This window comes from Wyeomyia smithii, chromosome 3, assembly GCF_029784165.1.
Source record: "Wyeomyia smithii strain HCP4-BCI-WySm-NY-G18 chromosome 3, ASM2978416v1, whole genome shotgun sequence".
Lineage (NCBI taxonomy): Eukaryota > Metazoa > Arthropoda > Insecta > Diptera > Culicidae > Wyeomyia > Wyeomyia smithii.
Genome location: NC_073696.1, coordinates 263,902,760 through 263,924,634, shown reverse-complemented (window position 1 = coordinate 263,924,634; position 21,875 = coordinate 263,902,760).

Below are 21,875 nucleotides of genomic sequence, written 5' to 3'. Positions count from 1 at the left end.
AAACTTGCACAAAACTAGCGCTGTATAGGACGCTGATAATCCCGGTGACCCTTTACGGACATGAAGCAAGGACGCTGAAGGAAGCTGATCGACGAGTGCTCGGAGTTTTTGTGCGTATAGTTCTGCTGTAAAGTACTTGGTAAATTGGAAGATAGAGTGTAGCGCAGGCGCATGAACCACAAACTGTACCAGGTATACAAACATGCTGATATAGTGAAGGTAATACAGCGGAGCGGGTTTCAGTGGGCTGGACATGTAGCAAGAATGCCTGACGAGAGAGCCGTCAAAACTATTTTCAGTAGTTAACCAGGAAGAGGCCGTCGACTCCGTGGTAGGCCTCGCACGCGATGGAAGAAGATGCACGATGCTGGTGTACGAGGAGACTGGAGAACGGCTGCCCAAGACAGCAGAAGCTGGACATCTCTATTACGTTCGGCCCTAGACCGGACCGTTCACCGTAGCCAACAAAGTAAGTAAGTAAGTACTCCGTGCTGAATGGTGACAGATATAGGTGATGCACCCACGACAGATATAGGCGAGGTTTAACTTGGCCAGATCCTTAATAAACAGCAAAAACGAATTGGCCCCAAGTTACTACCCTGGGGCACACCAGTCAACACAGCCCCGAGGGTCGAAAAAAGTGAAAATATTGCTCTTAAGCTCAAAATAGTTGCCTTTGAAAGTTTATCTATTCCTGGAAATTTTGGTGCCCTTGTTAGTGTATGCAGAAATGCGTCAAAGCTTATGGAGAAACTAGTTGAGGTCTCTGAGAAACTTATCTTCACTAGGGGCGCCAAAAATCACAGGAATGGTAAAAAGCTATAATTTTGCGTTTTTTCCAGTTTGAACTCTAGGGAACAACATGTGTCTACCAGTGTTATTCATCCTATTTCCAGTTCGCTTATTTTTCGTTTTCCCTACTGCACATACTGTCTGCTTGATGAACTTGTGTGTTATCGGGTAAAAGCCGTTGTTAAAAATAGAAATTAAGTTCGAAGAATTTAGCCCCTACGGAGCCCCTTTCGTTGTTGTGTCGTACTTGCAAGCACGACTCAGACTGACTTTGGTCTCGACCAATCAGGTCTATAAGAGTTATCAGCATCAGCTGACTCTTCTGTGTGTGATGAGACATTCCTTTCAGTCTATAAATAACGTTTGCACAGCAGTGTGTGTAGTTAGGGATGAGCAATAGAATAAGTCGGCAGTGGAATGTGATACGATATAGATTGTGGAACAGTACCACCGTCCCCCGTAGTTCAATTGGTCAGAATACCATGCCGGAGACAAAAAGATTGAATCTGTATCATATTTCCAGTTCGCTTATTTTTCGCTTTCCCTACTGCACATACTGTCTGCTTAATGAACTTGTGTGTTAACGAATAAAAGCCGTTGTTGAAAATAGAAATTTAGTTCGAAAAAGACATACCACTGTGCGAACTGGTCTCACCAAATATACAGCATAAACTTCGCAGCGCGTATATGCGATGAAAAAATAACTTTTCCTTTTGCTGCTGTTGTTGCAATTCACTTCCAAAGTAAGTTTCTGTAGATGCTGACAGTCGTCAACATCGAAATTACCGAATAAGCGATGGAACCAATCATGGCACGTTGTTTTACTTAAAATAGCATTTCTGTGAACTTTTTTTAAACTCTCGATGCGCTTCAACGAAATGTATCACTTGCCGCAAACGACATTTTTTGGCACAAAATCAGACATTTTCACGCAAATAAAAGTTAGTCAAAACGGTTTGTTTACCATATATCTCAGCTTGGTGTATTACAATTTAGGTATGTCTAAATTAATCAATAATTAGTGCTGGCGCTAATAGCGAGGACTTAGTTGAACACTCTATAAATTCAGTAATAAACAAAACAGTAAAGAATCAACAAAAAATCTCCCAGATGGTTTCGAGGTACGATACTGGCCTAACAAGCCAGTCGTCGTAGGTTCGAGTCTCGGCTCGGGAGAGACTGTTAGTGTCAGTAGGATCGTAGCGCTAGCCCCGCAATTGTCCTGTACACTAAACAGTTGGCTGCAAAGTCTGTGTATAACAAACAGAAGGGTAAGTTCCGAATCGGAATGGAGCAACAAGAAAAAAAATGAAATCATGAAAAGCTGAATTGAATGAATGAATGAATTTCAATTTTTCTCTATTAACCTCATTTCACCTTCACTTCAAATCTGTTTGAAAAGAAATTAAGTGTACCACAAAATAGTGAAAGAAAAAACGACAAAAAACATCTGCGACAAAATTTTATTTTTATGATTTGATCGCTAGCAGAGTAGAGCTTTAAAGCTATTTTTTTTCCCATTCCTCAGTTCATTATTGCGAAAATATGTTCAATAAAAAATTAAACTTTGATAGCACCCAAAATATTATTAAAATTCAATTCAAAATTCAGCCAAAATTTATTATTTCTAGCGTTCAGAGCTGCAAACAGAAACCCCCTTATTTACAATATCAGAATTAATTAGATACATTAATTTTAACATTCATCGTGCTATTCACTAACTTTGAGCGTGTGAAATAATATTTTAACATCAATTTTTTAATTTTTTTCGGCTTTACTGTTTCAAGAGCCGCCCTACCAGAGGGCGGGGATTCGAGAAAAGGGCTTTTTTTCTGAAAACTAAATAATTTCCTATGCCATGCCCTTCTTCGCTCGCCATGTGACGCGTTGCCGGTTGAAATTCTTTCCCATCTCCAGAGCACTTCGTAGCCAGTCAGGTCACATACATACCGCGTGACACACATACACACGCACATACCTGCCGTGCCAGGCAAACGCGCAAACCCAGCACCGCCAACGGTTGTTCGTCTGTTGAATTATTTGATTAAGATATTTGCATTTGTTTGGCTCCTCGTTTTCAGATACGCGGTTTGTGCCAAGCGCTACTTCCATGCCAGGCCGCGTTTCTGGCAACTGGAACTTTTCGTTTTAGGGAGAAAAAATATGACCTTCCATTGCGGAGTTGGGCGCAGAACACGCGAGACCACGGTCGGTTTTTTTTCTCTCTATATTTTCCCACCAACAGCTAAATCCCACCTTCAAACGAGTTTATATTTTCAGCTCACCGGGTTTTTGTTTTTTCAGCAAGTTCGTTTTAAATATTTCTACCAACTCGCCGGGCCCTTCAGCTCCTTCAGGCCCGGAGTTGGCTTGCTACTCGTGTGATTCCGGTGCCATAACCAACCCGGGTACGGGTTAGTTCCGGTTTTTGTTCATTGTCCAAACACAGCACCAGAGCCAATTACTCCAGGCCAAACTGACCGTTGAAATTGGCATTACGATTAGATATGCAACGCAATATTTACGGTGGTTTTTTTTTTATATGGTGACCACAATTGGAAAGCGGTATTTTTTTCCTAAGAAGTGGAATGCATTTGAATTCGGTATAATCCTAAATCGTCGAAAAGCGTCGCAGAGACGAACTTCTTAAACTTGCAAGTATTTTTCGTCTCACTGCCGCGAGTGCTTCGGAAGTGATTAGCGACGGGGGCGGAAAAGTTCCACTTGATTTGTCGCGCCTGAAGTGCGGTTGCTTTTTCCCGGCCGGGCTCGCTTAAAATTCAATGAACCTGCCATGACAAAGTGCCCGCGTTTGTCGGAAATACTTTCCTAATGCTGGCAAATTCTTCTCCCCGGAAAATTCTTCCCACCAAGCGACGAGCGGCAGAACGACTACGGTTCGGAATTTGCTATACTATATTAGTGTCAAGGTGGATTTATTATTCATTAAAATCCCCGCACGAGATCTGAATTCCATTAAAAGGTTATGACCCTCTTCTGAGCTTCCGATGGTGCGGCAAATCGTAATTGCTTTAGTTTAGGACGTATGTTGCAGAAATCGTTTTGCTTATATCCGGGACCGTTACACCGTAATTTATTCCTTTATGCTCTTTGTCCTGTAGATGAGCTGCCCAGCAGGTTTCTCGTTCAAATATGAATTATAAATAAACATACGAGAGTCAATCGGCAAAGTGATAAAGGCAGACTCCCTCCGGAACAAAAGTCGAATCAATCGGTAGTTCGGATATGACAAACTCCAAAACACATGACTGCTGATGTACCTGCGATAGCTCATAAAAAAAACCTGAATTAATCCACCTAGTGGTGCAGAAACCTTTGTTATACTAACTACCTATTACTTTATACTTATTAGACCAGTAAACCACAAATCGTATACCAACGTAAGTCCAATTCCAATAATGAATAAAACGGATTTATAAGATAGTTTTCAGAGGGTGAACCAAACACGATCATTGATTTAAAGCTTGACGTGGGTTTCGCAAATATTATGGATGTTGTCACTGGAGTATATGAGTGTTATTTTTCGATCACAAACCAATTTTTAAATGCTAGCTAAAAGCAACTCAATTTTTTTCTTGAAATAATCGAATGCGAGGAAACAGTAATAGATAACAATGATGCTGATTTCATCCTAGAACAGCAAATATGTATGTTAGTTTAATGCAGTTCTTTTTTTACGTTTATCAGATACTTTAGATTCCTGGTCACAAATTTAAAACATAAAATAAGTGCTCAACTGAAAATTTTTCCAGCTGTTCAAAACGTAGCATTGTAAAAAAACAGCGATTTATTTGTGTTTTTCTCAACAGGTGGCACTGACACATTCGTACGTAAATAGGTCTATACATCTTTGGTAAAGCTTTTCAAAATATCTACATCGCTAATTGTTTTACAGTTGCACACTGTGGGATCAGATTTTACTACAATGCTTGGCTCCCGAGAGCAGTAAATGTTTCTTACTCTTCGCAAATCTAGGTGCAACGTAAAATTTAGTGTATATTTTTAAAGAAGTGAGCACGGAAGCTTTGGAAGATAAGAAGCTAAGTAAGCATTGCAGTTTCTTCTAAAATCTGGTTCAAATTTTTAAGAAAAAGCTAAAGGGTAATTTATTTACACCATTTAAAAAGCACTACGAAGAATGTAAAGATTATGAAAAGTTGTCGATAATTGTTGGTTTCCTTTGAGAAATAAATAGCGATACGAAAAAAAAGGGATAGAGAAGAAGAATGAGCAGTGAGAGTGAAAAATTATACAGAAAGTAAAATATCCCATGTCTAAAATATACTTTGGTCAAAACTCTACAGTTCAAGCAACCAATAAAAGATCGCACTCAGTATGCGAACATCAAAATCGGAATAAGCGTTCTTTAAAAAGAGTGTTTTTTTATTATTTTTCTTTTTTGGGTCGATTTTAATATACTACACATATAAACAACATATTTACACATACATACGTACAGGCACACATACACAAACACACATAAATTGTTCAATTCGTCAATCTGAGTAAATTGGTATACAACACATGGCTCTCCGTGCCATTAATTTTGCCTTCAAAGTTAAATGTCTCATATAAAAAACACTCTTTGATCAATATTTTAAAATCTAAGCCACTAATCAAAAATCCACTCGGTAGCATTCTGGGGGAGCACAGTAGCTTCCGTTTGCGTATAAGATCATTCAAATCGGATATTGCGTTCTGTAAGAGAGGTGCGTTAGTATTTTGCGGCACATACATACAGACAACATACATACACACACACATACACACATACACACACACACACACGAACAGACATTGCTCAGTTCGCCGAGCGATAGTATATACGAATATACGATTCGGCCCTCCGGATCATGGATCTATTTTACGTTTTTCGACCGATTTTATAACCTTTGTTTAGTATAACAAAGGTAAAAGGTATCCACCATGGATTCACACTAGCTGCTGTAGCATACATTCATATACAGACATCACCCAAAATCTAGAACGGAAGCTGGGAATCAGATGAGGACAGCAGCTGCCGGGGATGGATTTATTATTTTCCTATGCAAATTCTGGACTAATCTTCTTGGGAAAAATGCTAATTTTTCAACGTCAGTCTTAACTCCGAAGACTTCTTTCGGTTGTGCTGTGTACACCTATGCTGTAGCCACCGCCGCCTCCAGGAATAAAAGATTCCGAGATTTGGATGCATATATCCGAGCCAGAGTGCTGTCAAATCAGTGAAGCTTTCTCGGTGAATGATTACCGCAGGGGCCATTAATTTGTCGGAGCTTTGGCAGAGAGGGAGCCGCCTCGCCGTTTCGTGTTTCGATGGCCCGACTGCGACAGCCGTTACGAGCGAGTGAATCGAAAAAATAACAACCAAGGAATGCATGATTCCGGAGATGAAACTTACAAATTGGCAGATTAGGCCCTGCTAGCGATGCTAGATGATACGTGTTTCTACGCAGCTCTTACATGAGCCCGGGGATTGCATTCGTGCGGAAAAATCTGCGGAGATGATGGAACGCTCGCTCGCTAGAGCAGGGCGGTTCTCCATGGCAGCGCGTTGTACTGGAATAGAGTTTGTTTTATTGTGCTATTCAATCTGGGCCATGCGTTAAAAAAACAACGCTTTTAGCATTCATAGATTTATTTCACTCGCTTGAGATGGAGATCAAAATCACGTAATTAATGTAGCTCAGAAAACAATAAAACGTGTTAACACAGAGATTAAAAAGCATTGATAAAAGAAAAATATTTAATTGCTTCAGGGAACAAATAGTCAAGATTTAAAAAATAATATAAAAGTGCTTAAAGAGAAAAAATCGAAAACCTCTTGGAATTGGGGTGAATGGGTCCAAAACTTCAACAATTAGAAATGTTCAACTTTTATACCTAATTATTAAAAAAACACCGCGCAAAAGAGAAAACGTGAAAACTTCGAAGTCCGCGTAAACAAATGTCTTTTTTAGCGTTTTTCCGTAATGCAATTTGATGTGAGACACCCTTTACCAAGCAGACTAGCTAGTGTGACTAGCATCCTTCAGGAATGCCGGGATGTCTTCGTGGACTTCAAGGCAATGTAGGATACAGTCGATCGAGACCAGGTATGGCAATCATTGCACGGCAATGGTTTTTCGAATAAACTGACACGCATGCTTGTCTTTTCTCCTCAGTAAACCTCTAGAGTGCAGGAGAACATCCTGCACTGCGGAGACAACTGCCGTCACACTAAAGAGCAAATCAATACGCTCATGCTAGAAGAGAGCGACAAACGATTTTTTCTGTTGAGCTACCTGAACGCACTGCGGTGAAATCTGAAATCTCTCTCTTGCGAGACAATGAACTATGGTGTACTTTCTCACACGTGTGGACTTCACGCTTAATAATTACACTGCAGAGCTATCTGCGGTGCGTTTCACAGTTGGTTTCTTGAGCATGGCAGAAGAGGAAAAGAGATTGGGAGAAAAAAAATAGACTGCGTTGCTCCTGCCGCTCGTGCCGGTCGAATTTACTCTGGTGGAATTCGTTCGTAGCTACACGAGAACTACATTTTTCCTGGTAGGTTTTTTTTTCACCTTCCGGACTACTCGCCAGTGGACACTGTTGTGCACTTCTGCGTTTTCTCTGTAGAGTGATTCACCCCTCTTATTTCTATCAGATGTGGGGTGAGCTGGAAGTGTGTTTGTCTCTCTGTAAGCAGGTTGAGACACTTTGGAGTGAGAAAGAAGCAGTGTGGTGAAAGCATTTGCTACACGCAGGCACATACTGGAAGGGAAGTGCGTGGTGATTTTTTTTTCCTCTTTTTACACATACTGAGGAGAATGACAAGCATGCTGACACGACTTATCCAAGAAACCTGAGATCGAGTCATGTGTTACTTGCGGGTATCGCGGACACTCTCGAATCGTTTCGAAGCGCGCAGAGGGTTGAGACAAGGAGATGGATTATCCTGCACGTTGTTCTACATTGCTCTTGAGGATGTAATCCGACAAGCGGGCATCGAAACAAGAGGCACGATTTTCAGCAAAAGTAGTAAACTTATTGCGAGAATACGTTATTAAGAGAAACTTTGCGGCAGTGCACAATAGTCCAGAAACCGAATTCAGAGATAAATTTGGATCTAAGGCTCAATAGCTCGATTACAAAAAAAATTTCTTCTACAAAGTTGTTACATAAAAAACATTAAGCGTTTTTTGAAAAATTATCGAAAATTGGGGTGTCCCAAATTTTCGATGAAATCGATTTTGGTGTATTCAATTTTAAAGAATGACAAAATTTATAATGATTTCATATACTCTGCATGTTAAAGCACACAGATTTAGTTTTTTGGTGCTCGGGGAAAACAGTTAGCATTCTTTGCAAAACGACGCTCCTTTTATTTAGCCAATCATTTAGGGCTAGAAACTTTGTTGATTAAAATTGTTCTTTAAACTGAATGATAATTAGTTCATATATGATTACAATTAGGTTTACCGTATATCGAATATTGGCCGTAGACAAAATCCATAAATGACGTAGCTTTTTTAAGGTTTTTTATAACCCCCCCTCCCCCATCGTAGAATTTCGTCGCTAAGTCAGGCCCCATTCTAGATATTTACGTAGCTTTACAACTTTTAAATCTAAATAACAAGTTGAAGTTGTAAATGCATTACGAATTGCTGTAAAAACTGATTTATAACATGTTTATAACTAGTTTTTTTTTTTCTTAAGAATGCAAGAGAGACTACAGTGGTGAATATGAGTTTGACAGCAAAACGTATAGTGGAGATAAATTGAAAAATGGCCGCAAAAGTTGTAGTTCAGTTTTAAATCAGTTGTAAATGTGATTTTATGGTGCGAACCATTTCTTCTTCATCAAATACAGTGCAGATCAAAAATACTGTTATAATATTCAAAATTATATAAAATATTCAAACACCCAGGGAATTTATGTTTGATTAAACATAAATAATAAATTTGACAGTAAATTATAATCAATAAATTTATCATTCAATTTACTTAAAACAAAAAAAATCGTTTGATCTCTTTTTTGTCTTGCTCAACGATCTTCGGTTTTATTATTATTATTTTGATCATCGTTAATAACCTCAGATCAATGTTTGAATATTTCTGTTTTACTTAAATTTCAAAATATATTACTTAATGCGTGGTTTAGTTAGGAGAATCTTTATATTATTTTCTCTACTACAATAATCAAGAAGTTAACGGCGATTTTTTTTATAGATTGTAGTAGCTTTATATAGCCTTGCTTAATTGGTTTCACGATTCCATCTCCAAATTGTGGCAGAAAGAGGAGAGGAGTAGCTTGGTTTGCTAAAAGAGTAAGAAAGTTCAAATAATTAGTACATAGTGCATGACATCTTAGTTCACCTTGATGTTTCAATGTACATTTTTTTCAATTATTTTGCGATATTTTTACCGAAATAAACTTTATAGATAGTGGTCATATAACGGACAAAATCTTTGGGCAATCGGTGTACCCATTCAACGAATGCTAATAATCAACATGGCTGCCTCGTTAGCGCAAGCGGCGTGCTAAAATAATATTCAACACCATTTTCCTGTGCTAAAGGCACGTTTCATAATAGGGGTAAACAGGGTAAGACCGCCCTGACCTGTTATAAAATAATTGAAAAATTTCTTTAACGTGTCTATTACAGTATAATTACATAACATTTTGCACGTTTTTCTGTTTTGATAGTGCACGAACGGTCGCAGAAATAATCAAAAACAACCTTTCAGCTGGCAACCAGTCAATGCGCTATTGTTTTGCGGCAACGGGACTTAAGGTTTTTCAGTCTAAAAATCTATTGTTTTGTTCGTGAATATACGTTCAATCGCTTGCCTGAATCTATCTTCTTTGGGAAATATCGAAGGCCGTGAGTAATCTTGTAATTTTGACTACTTTTTCGGTCAAATATGAAAATGTTCCACTGGGGGTAAAGTCGCCCACTATACAAGGGGTAAAACCGCCACGAATCCAACTGCTTGTTGTTTTACTTCAAGACCCAAATGCCTCGACACTACAAAGGGAATATTTACAGGATCAGTAAAGCAACTTCAAGCCACATAAGACATCGATGTTAATCGACCATTTTCGATTTGGTTTGAGCTTTTCTAGTAACATATTTTAACAAGACTTATTTTTGAAAAAAGTAAAGCTGTGTGAAAATGGTGTTAATGAATCAAAATAATTTTAGAGCCTGGACGGTGTGTTTGATAGGTATGACGTCTCCGGCAGAATTGAAAATAGTAGTTTTTTACTTTCGAAAAAAGTACACACTCTAAAAAAATTTAATGAAAAAATATCGAAATAGAATTAAAAATGTATATTTTTTTTTCAATTTTTTTTTGAAAAACAACATGTTTTTGCCTGTAAAATCTACAAAAGGTAAGCTAAAATTTTATGGTTGTTGGATCATGGAGTAATAGAAATATTAATAGCTCAATTTTTGTGAAGAATTTTTTTTGACGGTTTATTTGGTGTATAGAGTCGTTGGTAATTTTGTTCTTCAAAAAAAAAAACATAGAAAATTGAAAATATAAATAAAAGAAATAATAATTATTAGTATTTTTCTATACATATTAAGTCTTCAAAAGAATCATACAGATAGGTTTAATGAGTTTTAATTTTTAGCTTAAAGATAGGTATATTATGAATTCAATATCTTGAAAAACCCCAATTTTGAAAAATCTATTTATTTTGAAAACCAAAAAAGTTACCTAAACATTGATTTGAACTTGAATAATCAGAAAAAAAAATAAGTTAAAACTTAGAAAAAAAATTTTTTTTCAGATATTTCACAGTGTATATTTTATTTAAAAAAAAAAATACCATCTACAACTTTGTCAGAGACACTATACCGATAGAATCAACCGTTTCGGCCCTAGAAATATTGTTTATCTTCAAAAAATGGTGGGCGATCTTACCCCGTTGGTGGGCGGGCTTACCCCGCATGAAAAAGATCTGCACATTTTCAATGAATTTTTAAAATTTAAAAAAAAGCTGGAAAATAAACAAAAATGTTTCAGTTCTTATTTTTTAAATGCGGGTATTGAATAGAAGAACCTCTTAGCGAAGAAAAAATGAAATTGCAGCCGCAACTTTTTTTTCTATAAACAGAATTGCTTTAGGGGGCGGTCTTACCCCGCTTACCCCTATAATCCTTTCGAAAATATATACCTGAGGCTCATTCCAATAGAGTTCATCTGTTACTTTTTTCTTTATTTCCAATTTAAAAAGAAATATGATATTGATTACTATCATATTGTGGTATTTTTGAAGCGCGTGAATTTCAACGAAGTACAAGGCAAATATTCACGACAAATCTGAAATCGCACGTAGATTTATTGTATTTAATCACTATACCAACACCCTATTCTATCAATGAATTGTCTTGATAATTTCTCAAATGAAGAGCCATGATTATTTTCGTGGGTCATCTGTTTTGTATGTATTAAAAACAATCATCAGCGAGTGAAATTTCAACTCATTTGTGCAATTTGTTTATTACCTTCTAATAACAGGCACCATTTGTTGGTACTGGAAATGTAAGAGTGGTGGTTATAGTCGTTATAAAGTTGTTTTATATAAGTCGTGTGAACAATTCATTTGAAGTTGAATATATGTTTTATATTGGCTCCGCCCCTTGCGCTGTTTGAGTTGTTAACAAGTTGTATATAAGTTTATACGTTATTGTTATAGTGACGAGATTTGTTATATATCAATTACCTAAACTTATTGAAGACTAACCGTGTTACTTGGGAAAGGAATTCAAGTAAAGGGTGATTTTTTCGCTACTTGGTTTTTCGTGTATTCAGATTTGACAGTTTACGCGGGAATTCTGACAGCTGTCAAAGTCTAATGTACTCAGTTTGGTTTGCAATTTCACCATGAACAGACTTACACCTGAACAACGCTTACAAATAATCGAATTTTTGGGCCTTAGAACAACTTGCCGAAAATCCACTTTTTTACCGAAAAATTGTGTTCAGTGACGAAGCTCATTTCTGGTTAAATGGGTATGTTATTAAGCAAAATTGCCGCATTTGGATCGAAGAGCAACCAGAGGCAATACGGCAATGCACCCAGAAAAAGGCAATCGCCAATGCACCCAGAAAAATGCACGGTTTGGTGCGGGTTACACGCTGGAGGTATCATTGGTTCGTACTTCTTCAAAGATGACCAAAATCGCAACGTTACGGTCAATGGCTCTCGCTATCGCGTGATGATTTCTGATTTTTTTTGCCGGAAATAGAAGAGCTGGGTCTTGTTGACATGTGGTTCCAGCAAGACGGAGCAACGTGCCACACTTCGCGCGAATCAATGGACATATTGCGGAATGAGTTCGGTGAGCAATTCATCTCACGAAATGGACCGGTGAATTGGCCGCCTAGATCATGCGATTTAATACCGCTAGATTATTTTTTGTGGGGCTACATTTAGTCTCTCGACTATGCGGATAAAGCAACAACAATTCCAGCCTTGGAAGACAACATTACACGCGTGATTCGCGAGATACCAGCCGAAATGCTCGAAAAAGTGACCCAAAATTGGACTTTTCGTATGGACCATTTAAAACGTAGCCGTGACCAACATTTGAATGAAATTATCTTTGAAAAGTAAATGGAATAAACCAATTTATCGGCTCAAATAAAGATTTCATACAGTTTTGTAATTTTTATTTGTATTTTTTTTAAAAGAAAAACCAAAATTCTTAAAAAATCACCCTTTATATTGATGGCTGTGGACCTTCCTTAGTAGAACCCATGTTGGTTGCGATTTTTCACTTGGTCAATTGTTTTCTGGTTCACTAAAGCTTGAAAGAGTTTGGGGATACATGATATTATTGTAATCTCTCGGTATTTTAAATACCAGAGCTTTTACCTTACTTAGAACCCGGAAGAAAGAATTTTTTTTCGATTGATAGGATTTGTCCGAAACTGAAGGAATAAATTGAAAAGCCAAAAGCTCCAGTTGTTCCAATCCACTTATATTAAGGTACGGCGAGCATATGTTGCAGTTTTCATAAATTAAAAATACTAACTTTCTTGTGTTAAGAGATAGAGGAATGGTTTGTTTAGAAAAGTTTTAGAACATGTAAAAATATGAAAGTTTGCTGAACAAACAAAATTCTTATCTTCATTGGGTACAGAGTTACAGAGTATTTTGAAAAAAGTTACTTAAAAGTGAGTTTTTTGTATTTAAATTTTGATATTTGTTTTTTTACAAGAAATCGTTGTTCTAAAGAAGCATTTGGGCATAAGAAACATATGTTTTTGTCGAAGACCACACATCTCTAAGACATTTTCTTACAATGTTATAGCATATTTTAGCTAGAGTATGTGTGATGTGTGATTGGTTAATGTGTTACCGTTGCGCAACTCTTGCCCTACAATGCCCATGCAGGAAAGTGCAAGCAAGGAAATAAGTAGTGTAGTGTAGTAGTTACTATCTCGATGTTTTTTGTTTATGTTTAGGTTGGGCATGCGTTTAATTGTAATTATGTTCTATTTTGTTTGTTAAAATACTTTCTTATCTATTAAATGTTAATAAAGTCAGAGTGTTAAAATAATTCAATGTAGGGACTAAAATTAATATTAAAACTCCAGTGAACAATAAAGTCATAAATAATTAAAAACAATTTGTGCTAAAAACTGAAAATACAACCCTGCTGATGCACCGCACGAAATCTGCTGCACTATGCACGGAGAGAGTTGCAGATAAAGATGCTAATAGGTGGTAGAGAAGCTTGGGAGCCGGATACGGTCTTCTTAACCTGACCGGCGACGAGTGCAGACGTGATTACTGGGTGAAGACCCCACAAACGAGAACCAATTCTATACGAAGGAAGGCCATTTCGTGCCATTGAAGTGATATTTAGCACCAAGAATTAGTGAGCCGGTTAAGAAAAATAAGTCAGGTACGACAGAGGAACGCCGAAAAATTGTGCATTGGATATAACCCAAAGCTTCTCTCCACAAAAACCCACCAGGACCCGTTAACATAGTCTGGCTGAATCCAGGCGGAAATGCCACCGACCGGACCCCCGGTTTGACGCAGCTTGTGAGGTCGTAGTCATCCTGGACAGGAACTACGACGGGCTGTTGTTCCCTCCACCAACGGCATCGAGGCGACCATCGCGACGAGCACCGTGCAAAGCAGCAGCGGTACCGCTAGAGCAACCAGCGCAGGCCACGTGCCTCCCCCACATTCGGACAAGCAGAGTGAGTGGTTGTTTAAAATAAAAACTAGTAAAAATATAAGTGAGTTGAATTCTTGGTTCCGAAGTAGACCCGGAGCCGACCCTGAGGACCTTCGAGTCTCTCACGGCCGACAGGGAGTAAAGAAAAGAGGTCTTGGGAACCCAACCCCAAACAGTCCCCAGAGGAACGACCAGGGACTAGGGGTTTTGGCAAAAGCCCTTCAGGCTGAGCAGTAACAAATGACTGGACCAAAGGCGCATGACAGTTCCCACTAGTGAGCCTCAGCCTTCTAGTAACCGAACCCCTACCTTCTCGTGATACCAATTGATGTGCGAGTAACCAGTGGAAAGATCAACCAACCAACACTGGTGGGACTACTGGTCGCATGCTGACAGGGGGCGGGGCTTCCTTCCTCGGAAGGGAGTTTCCTGGGATCGACACCAACAGAAGCGTTCTAAGTAACGCAGTGTCCTTCTCAAGTCCTGATAGTGCCCGGGACATTGGTCGCTGGCCTTGCAAGCCTGCACCAGAAAAAAACAACAGCAACGAACGCAATAACATTAATTACGGACCGGAACAATCAGCTAGGACCACGCTAGACAACGAAAACGGACAAACGGATTTTTGGAACATGAAACTGCCGATCTACCTACTCAACTACCTAGAAAGTACCCGCGTGCTTTCCCAGGAATCGAAGACCCGCAGGATAACCATCGTAACGCTGCAGGAGGTATGCTAGAAGGGGACGATGGTGCGTACGTACAGAGATGGTCACACGATCTACCAAAGTTGTGGAAGCACACATGAGCTGGGAACATCTTATATAGTGATGGGAGAGATGCAGAAGCGGATGATCAGGTGGTGGCCAATCAGCCCTAGAATGTGCAGGTTGAGGATCAAAGGCCGTTTCTTCAACATTAGTATTATCAACGTGCATAGCCCACACCTCGGAAGTACCGATGACGACAAGGACGAATTCTACGCGCAGTTGGAGAGTGAATATGACCGCTGTCCAAAACATGATGTCAAGACCATTATCGGGGATTACAACGCTCAGGTTGGCCAGGAGGAGGAGTATAGACCGGTGATTGAACGATTCAGTGCACACCAGCTGACGAATGAAAATGGCCTCAGACTAATCGACTTTGCCACCTCCAAGAACATGGCCATACGTGGCACCTTCTTCCAGCATAGCCTCCACCATAGACTCACCTGGAGATCACCGAATAGAACAGAAACACAAATCGACCACGTTTTGATAGATGGTCGGCACTTCTCGGACATTATCGATGTCAGATCACATCGAGGCGCTAACATCGATTCGGATCGCTACCTAGTGATGGTTAAGATACGTCAAAAACTATCCGTTGTGAATGACATACGGTACCGTTGCCCGCCACGGTATAATCTCGCGCGACAGAAGCAACACGACATCGCAACACAGTACGCGTCATCGCTCGAAGCTGCACTGCCAGAAGAGGGAGAGCTTGAAGAAGCCCATCTAGGGGATCGCTGGAATGCCGTGAAAACAGCTATCAGCAGTGCTGCGGAGGAAGTCCTGGGACACGTGCAACCGAATCGACGTAACGAGTGGTTTGACGAAGAATGTCGGCAGATTTTGGAGGAAAAGAACGCAGCGCTGGCAACAATGCTGCGTAGAGCCACCCGTCAGAATGTGGAGCGATATAGACTGAAACGGAGGCAGCAAGTCCAACTCTTCAAGGAAAAAAGCGTCGCCAGGGAGAGAGGGAATGTGATGAACTCGAGCAGCTGCACCGCACACACGAAACACGAAAGATCAACCAAAAACTCAACGGATCCCGCAGAGGCTTTGTCCCACGAGCCGAAATGTGTAGGGATAAGAATGGAGGTATTTTGATGGATGATCGTGAGGTGATCGAAAGGTGAAAGCAGCACTACGATGAACACCTGAATGGCGTGCGAGCAGGAGATCACAACAGGAGCGGAGAAGACGTGGTCGGTGCAACGAACGACGAAGATGTGCCACCCCCAACAATAAACGAAGTTAAGGATGCGATCCGGCAGCTCAAGAACAACAAAGCGGCCGGAAAAGACGGCATCGGAGCTGAGCTTATTAAGATGAGCCCCGACAAACTGGCTAGCTCGCTGCATCGGCTAGATCGTCGAGATCTGGGAAACAGAACAGCTACCGGAGGAGTGGAAAGAAGGGAATTGGGTTATCTGCTCCATATACAAAAAGGGCGACAAACTAGACTGCCAGAACTATCGAGCGATCACAGTCCTGAATGCCGCCTACAAAGTGTTTTCCCAGGTCATCTTCCAACGCCTGTTACCATTGGCCAGCAGGTTTGTAGGAAGCTACCAGGCCGGCTTCATGGAAGGACGGTCTACGACTGACCAAATCTTTACACTGCGGCAGATCCTCCGAAAGTGCCGCGAGTTTAGACTCCCGACACACTATTTTTTCGTTGCTTTTAAAGCCGCATACGATACAATAAACCGACAAGAGCTATGGAAAATTCTCGACGAAAATGGCTTTCCGGAGAAGCAGACAAGACTGATTAAGGCTACGATGGAGGATGTTATGCGTTGTGTGAGAATTTCGGGTGGAACGTCGGACCCATTCGAGTCTCACAGGGCGCTCCGACAAGGTGATGGTGTCTCTTGCTTATTGTTTAACGTCGCGCTAGAGGGTGGTATGAGACGAGCGGGGTTTGACATGCGGGGCACGATTTTCAACAGATCAGGTCAATTTTTTTGCTTTGCGGATGACATGGATTTTGTCGGCAGAACATTTGAGACGGTGGCAGACCAGTATACCCGACTAAAACGTAAAGCAGATAGGATCGCACTGAAGATTAATACGTCAAAAACTAAGTATATGCTTGCAGGTGGGTCCGAGCACGACAGGGCACGCCTAGGCAATACGGTGACAATCGACGGGGATGAGTTCGAGGTGGTCGACGAGTTTGTGTACCTCGGCTCTCCGGTAACTGAGAACAACGATACCATCCGGGAGATAAGGAGACGTATTTTCAGTGGAAGTCGTGCCTACTATGGGCTCCATAAGAAACTACGGTCGCAAAATCTCAGTCTTCGCACCAAGTGTATCCTGTACAAAACGCTAATAAGACCGGTCGTTCTCTACGGGCATGACACGTGGACAATGCTCGAGGAGGACTTGCGAGCACTCGGAGTTTTCGAACGTTGGGTGCTAAGAACCATCTTTGGCAGAGTGCAGGAGAACGGAGTGTGGAGGCGTAAGATGAACCACGAGCTTGCGCGCCTCTGCGGTGAACCCAGTATTCAGAAAGTGGCCAAAGCTAGAAGGATACGCTGGGCAGGGCATGTAGCTAGAATGCCGGATTGCTACCCTGCACTTGGTGTTCGCTTCAAATCCGGTGGGAATGAAAAGGCAAGGGGCACAACGAGCGAGATGGGTGGACCAGATGGAGCACGATCTGCAGAGTTCCGGGTGCCCGCGGAACTGGAGGCAGGCAGCCGTGGACCGAGTAAATTGGCGGAACCACGTTATGCAGGCCATGTCTTAGGACGTACGGCCATCTAAGTAAGTAGGTATGTGTGAATGCTAGAAAAAATAACGCGTGATATATCGCTCCGTGACTTTTAAACAATTCATGTTTGAAAACAGTGAGTAAATTGTTTAGAAAAGTAGTGCTACGAGTGATTTGATATCAGAATGCTTGGTGAATGAGTGTTTCAATAGCTTCCACGAAAAGGCTGTGAGAAGAAGAGAATCAAATTTTACAATTGCTTTTTTTTTTTATTCTCGCTTATTTTCCGTCGGTCTAGTTTCGCCACTGTTGTGGCCAATCACCGACGCCCAGGGAGGCGACTTCCACACCCAGGACCCTAACTCACGACCCGTTTATCAACGGACCGGCCCCACCGCTTTTACTTCCTCATGCGATGAAAGGCGTGATCCCAGAGATTTTTCGCCTCAGAAAATCTCCCGGTATCGGCTAGGATTGAATCTGGACCAGTTGGGTTGGTTGTGAGTGGATCACGCCATCTCACAACCATCAACACCTATGTCGGCGGTGGGTTTCGAACCCAGGCGTCGAGCGTGATTGGCGGAGACGTTACCAACCACACTAGGCCCCCGCTCTAATTTTACAATTGCTGTGATCAATTACACTGTGCTACAGCGATTTAGAACTTCTGAAGTGACCTAGTGTAGGTTGTAGGTCTTGTTGAGTGTAATATTCGCGAGTACTAGAAATTTTCCAAACACCCCCAAAATCTGAAGTTATGGTCAAAATACGATTTTTTGGACTTCAGCGCACATAATATTTTTTAACTTAGTCATTTATCAACCGATTTCCAGTATTATAGCAGTTTTAGAAAGAGAACAAATAGAGCTTTCAACATATATACAGGATTGTTCTAATAACAATAAAACATGTTGAGTTATTTAAGCTTAAATCTAATTTTTTAGACTTTTTCACCACACATATACTATAATTTTGAAATTTTATTCAATTCCGAACCAATTGAAAGTAGTTCTGTAAAAATCGGTTGATATTTGGCTAAGTTATATCTAAGCATATAAAAATGCAGCTCTGTCTGTCTGTCTGTCTGATTCATATAGGCTTGGAAACTACTGGACCGATCGGCGTGAAATTTTGTATATATAGGTTTTAGGGGCCGAGAAAGGTGACTAAGATAGTTTGAGACCCCTCCCTCATCAGGAAGGGAGGGGTCCCATAGAAATAAAACATAAATTCATGCACATCTCGAAAACCAACCAAACAAATGAAACCAAATTTGGCATGTGGATGTTTTAAGGAGGGACAAATATGTCCAAATTGGTTTGAAACCCTTCCCTTTTCTGGAAGGGAGGGGTTTCATGCAAATGAAATACAAATTTCTGCACATCTTGAGAACTAAGCAACTAAATGGAACCAAATTCAGCAGGTGAATGTTTTTAGGGGTAACAAATATATCAATAATGGTTTGATACCCCTTCCTCTTCTAGAAGGGAGAGGTCCCATACAAATGAAACACAAATTTCGCACCTCGAGAACCAATGAAGCAAATACAACCAAATTTGACAGGTGAATGTTCTTAGGTGTAACAAACATGTCCATAATGGTTCGACATCCTTCCTTCTTCTGGCATGTCTCCAAATACATACCATTTTGAAATCCAAGATGGCGACTTCCGGTTTCTGAAAAACCTGAGGCTGAGATATGACTTGATGTTTTTCACCATATACTTAGATTTCATCAAATCATTTCTCAGCATAATTATAACATACTTTCATTAACAACACCTATTGTTTCCGTTTGGTACTAAAAAGAACTTTCCAAATTTTACAGCAATTGAAGCTCCATCATTATAAAAATGTGTGAAAAATTGCGAATAAATTTGGAAAAATTTGAAAATAACATAAACCATCTTATTTATTTTAAAACTATTCATCACATACAGGTAAACTTTCTAGACATATTTATATGTTTCAAATGCTCTATTTTTCACTTTTCCAAAACAGCCAAAATATAAAAAATCGGTTGAAAAATAACCGTATTAAACATAAAAATGTGAGCTAAGGTAAAAAACAGGATTTTGACCATAACTAATAATTTTTGTGATATTTGAAAATCTTAGAGTAAACGCGCAAGTAACATTTGACTAAAGTTCCAACCACACGAGGTCACATCAAAAGTTCTTGCATTTTTTCATCATTTGCAGGTCCGTGAAATAAATGTGCGATAGCCAAATATCAACCGATTTCCACAAAACTGCTTTCATTTGATTCGGAATTGAATATACTTTCGAAATTATAGTGTACTAGCTGATACCCGGCCCGCGTTGCTGCGCCATTAAGTTTACAACAACCGCATATCTCTCAAATGTACATAATTACAACAAAAATTAGCATTACCATGTTATATCTATATGTATATGTATGTATTCTCCCCTAAAAACTGTTTTTCTGTTATTATTTCTACAACGTTTCGATTTCTTTAAAAAACTCTAAAATATACATTCGGAAAGAACTCAAAAACTTTACGGAACGTTCTGTTACTAAGCTTATTATTTGGGCTAAAAAAAAACTAAAGCATTCTCTAATCAAGTAACACGTGCAAAAAACCCACGTAACCCACGAAACATGAACAAATTGAAATGGTTATTTCGATTACAAATAATTTAAGGAGTGTATTCGTTTTGCAAATGAAAAGGGTATCCATTTATTTTTATAACTACCTCAACCTGTTAATGTTGGGTGGTGAACAATTATTTCCGACAATATAAGATAATCCATTAATAAAAATATTTGTGCCTATACAGTCAGTGTTTTATCAAGTGGGGTATACGTACCTCGTAAAAAAACCGCGTAAAAAATCGCGTAAAAAAGCGTTAATTAGAAAATCCGCGAGAATCAGCAAAATCAATAGTATCAGTAAAAGTCCAATATATTTTAATTTTAATGAGGTATTCATCTCGTAATGTTGTGTGCAAAGCCACAACCGCAAATTTAACGTAGAACTACATAAACATGGCTTGCATTATTGCATTCGAGAACGATAACAAAAGATGAGTTCAATAATAACGATGGATTATTTTGTATTAATATGTTTATGTTTATAATTATCACCTATCATTTTGGATGTTTTCCAGAAACCGAAAATCACTATCTTGGATTTGGCGCCTGGTATTCGGTATTTGGTATTGTGAAAATCGGATATCATAAAATCACTATCTTGGATTTTAAAATTGCGTCGGATTTGATTTCCAATCTTTGGGTATCGTATCAATAACGGAATGATCATTTTTGGCTGTTTGCCAACATCCTAACGTTGATTTTAAACGTTGATTTAAAAATGGCGTCTGTAATCATTTTTTAGCTTCTATGCAATACCCATATTGGGTGATATTTGGTATATCCCAGTAGCCGGATATCGTAATTGCAGTTGAGTTGCAAAAAGGCGTCTGGATTTGTTCTCCGGTCTCGATAACAGAAATACCCATTTTGGGTGATGTTTGGTGATTTATGAAAACCGGAAGTCACCATCTTGGATTTCTAAACGGCTTGATATCTGATTACAGGTGTATTGGCATCAATTTGATTCCAAAAATACCCATATTTGATGGTGTTCGGTCATTATAGGTTGATTTCCAGAAACCGGAATTCTTCATATTGGACTTGGTCTGTTAAGTCGATTTTCGGCCACTGGCTGTCGTATATGGTCATTTTCGGTAACCGCATTTTCCAATAGCGTCTGGATTTGATATCATGTCCCTGGGTGTCATCTCGGTTCTGGACTGTCGATTTTTGTTACCCAACAACCGGAAGTTGCCACTTCGAATGGCAAAATGACGATTTTTGGCCTATGTGTATCATCTTGATTGCAGCAGTGTTCATATTGGGTGATATTTGAACATTTTTGGAAACTGGAAATCATCATCTCGGATTTCAAAGTGGTGTTTAAAGTTGATTTTAGGTCCCTGGGATTTATCTAGATTCCAAAAACACCTAGAATTTGATCATTTCAGAATGTTTTCTGGAAATCGGAAACCCCCATCTTGGAATTTAAAAATTGTGACTGAACTGGATTTTGGGCTTCAATTATGAGTGGTATTAGATAATTTTCATTTCAAAATGGTTTCTAGATTGAGCCATTTTAGAATGTTTTCCAAAAACCGGAGAACGTCATATTGACAATTTGGGTTGATTTCCGGTCTCTAGATAAAACCTCGGTTCCGAAAATACTCATATTGGTTTTTTCAGCTCTAATTGGTCGAAATATGAGTTCAAAACATGTCTCAACATTTTTCAATAGTTCAATAGTTGTTGTCATAATATTAGAATTTTGCCGCATGTTGATGAAGGCGTGCAAATTTTCCAATCTATTGTTGCA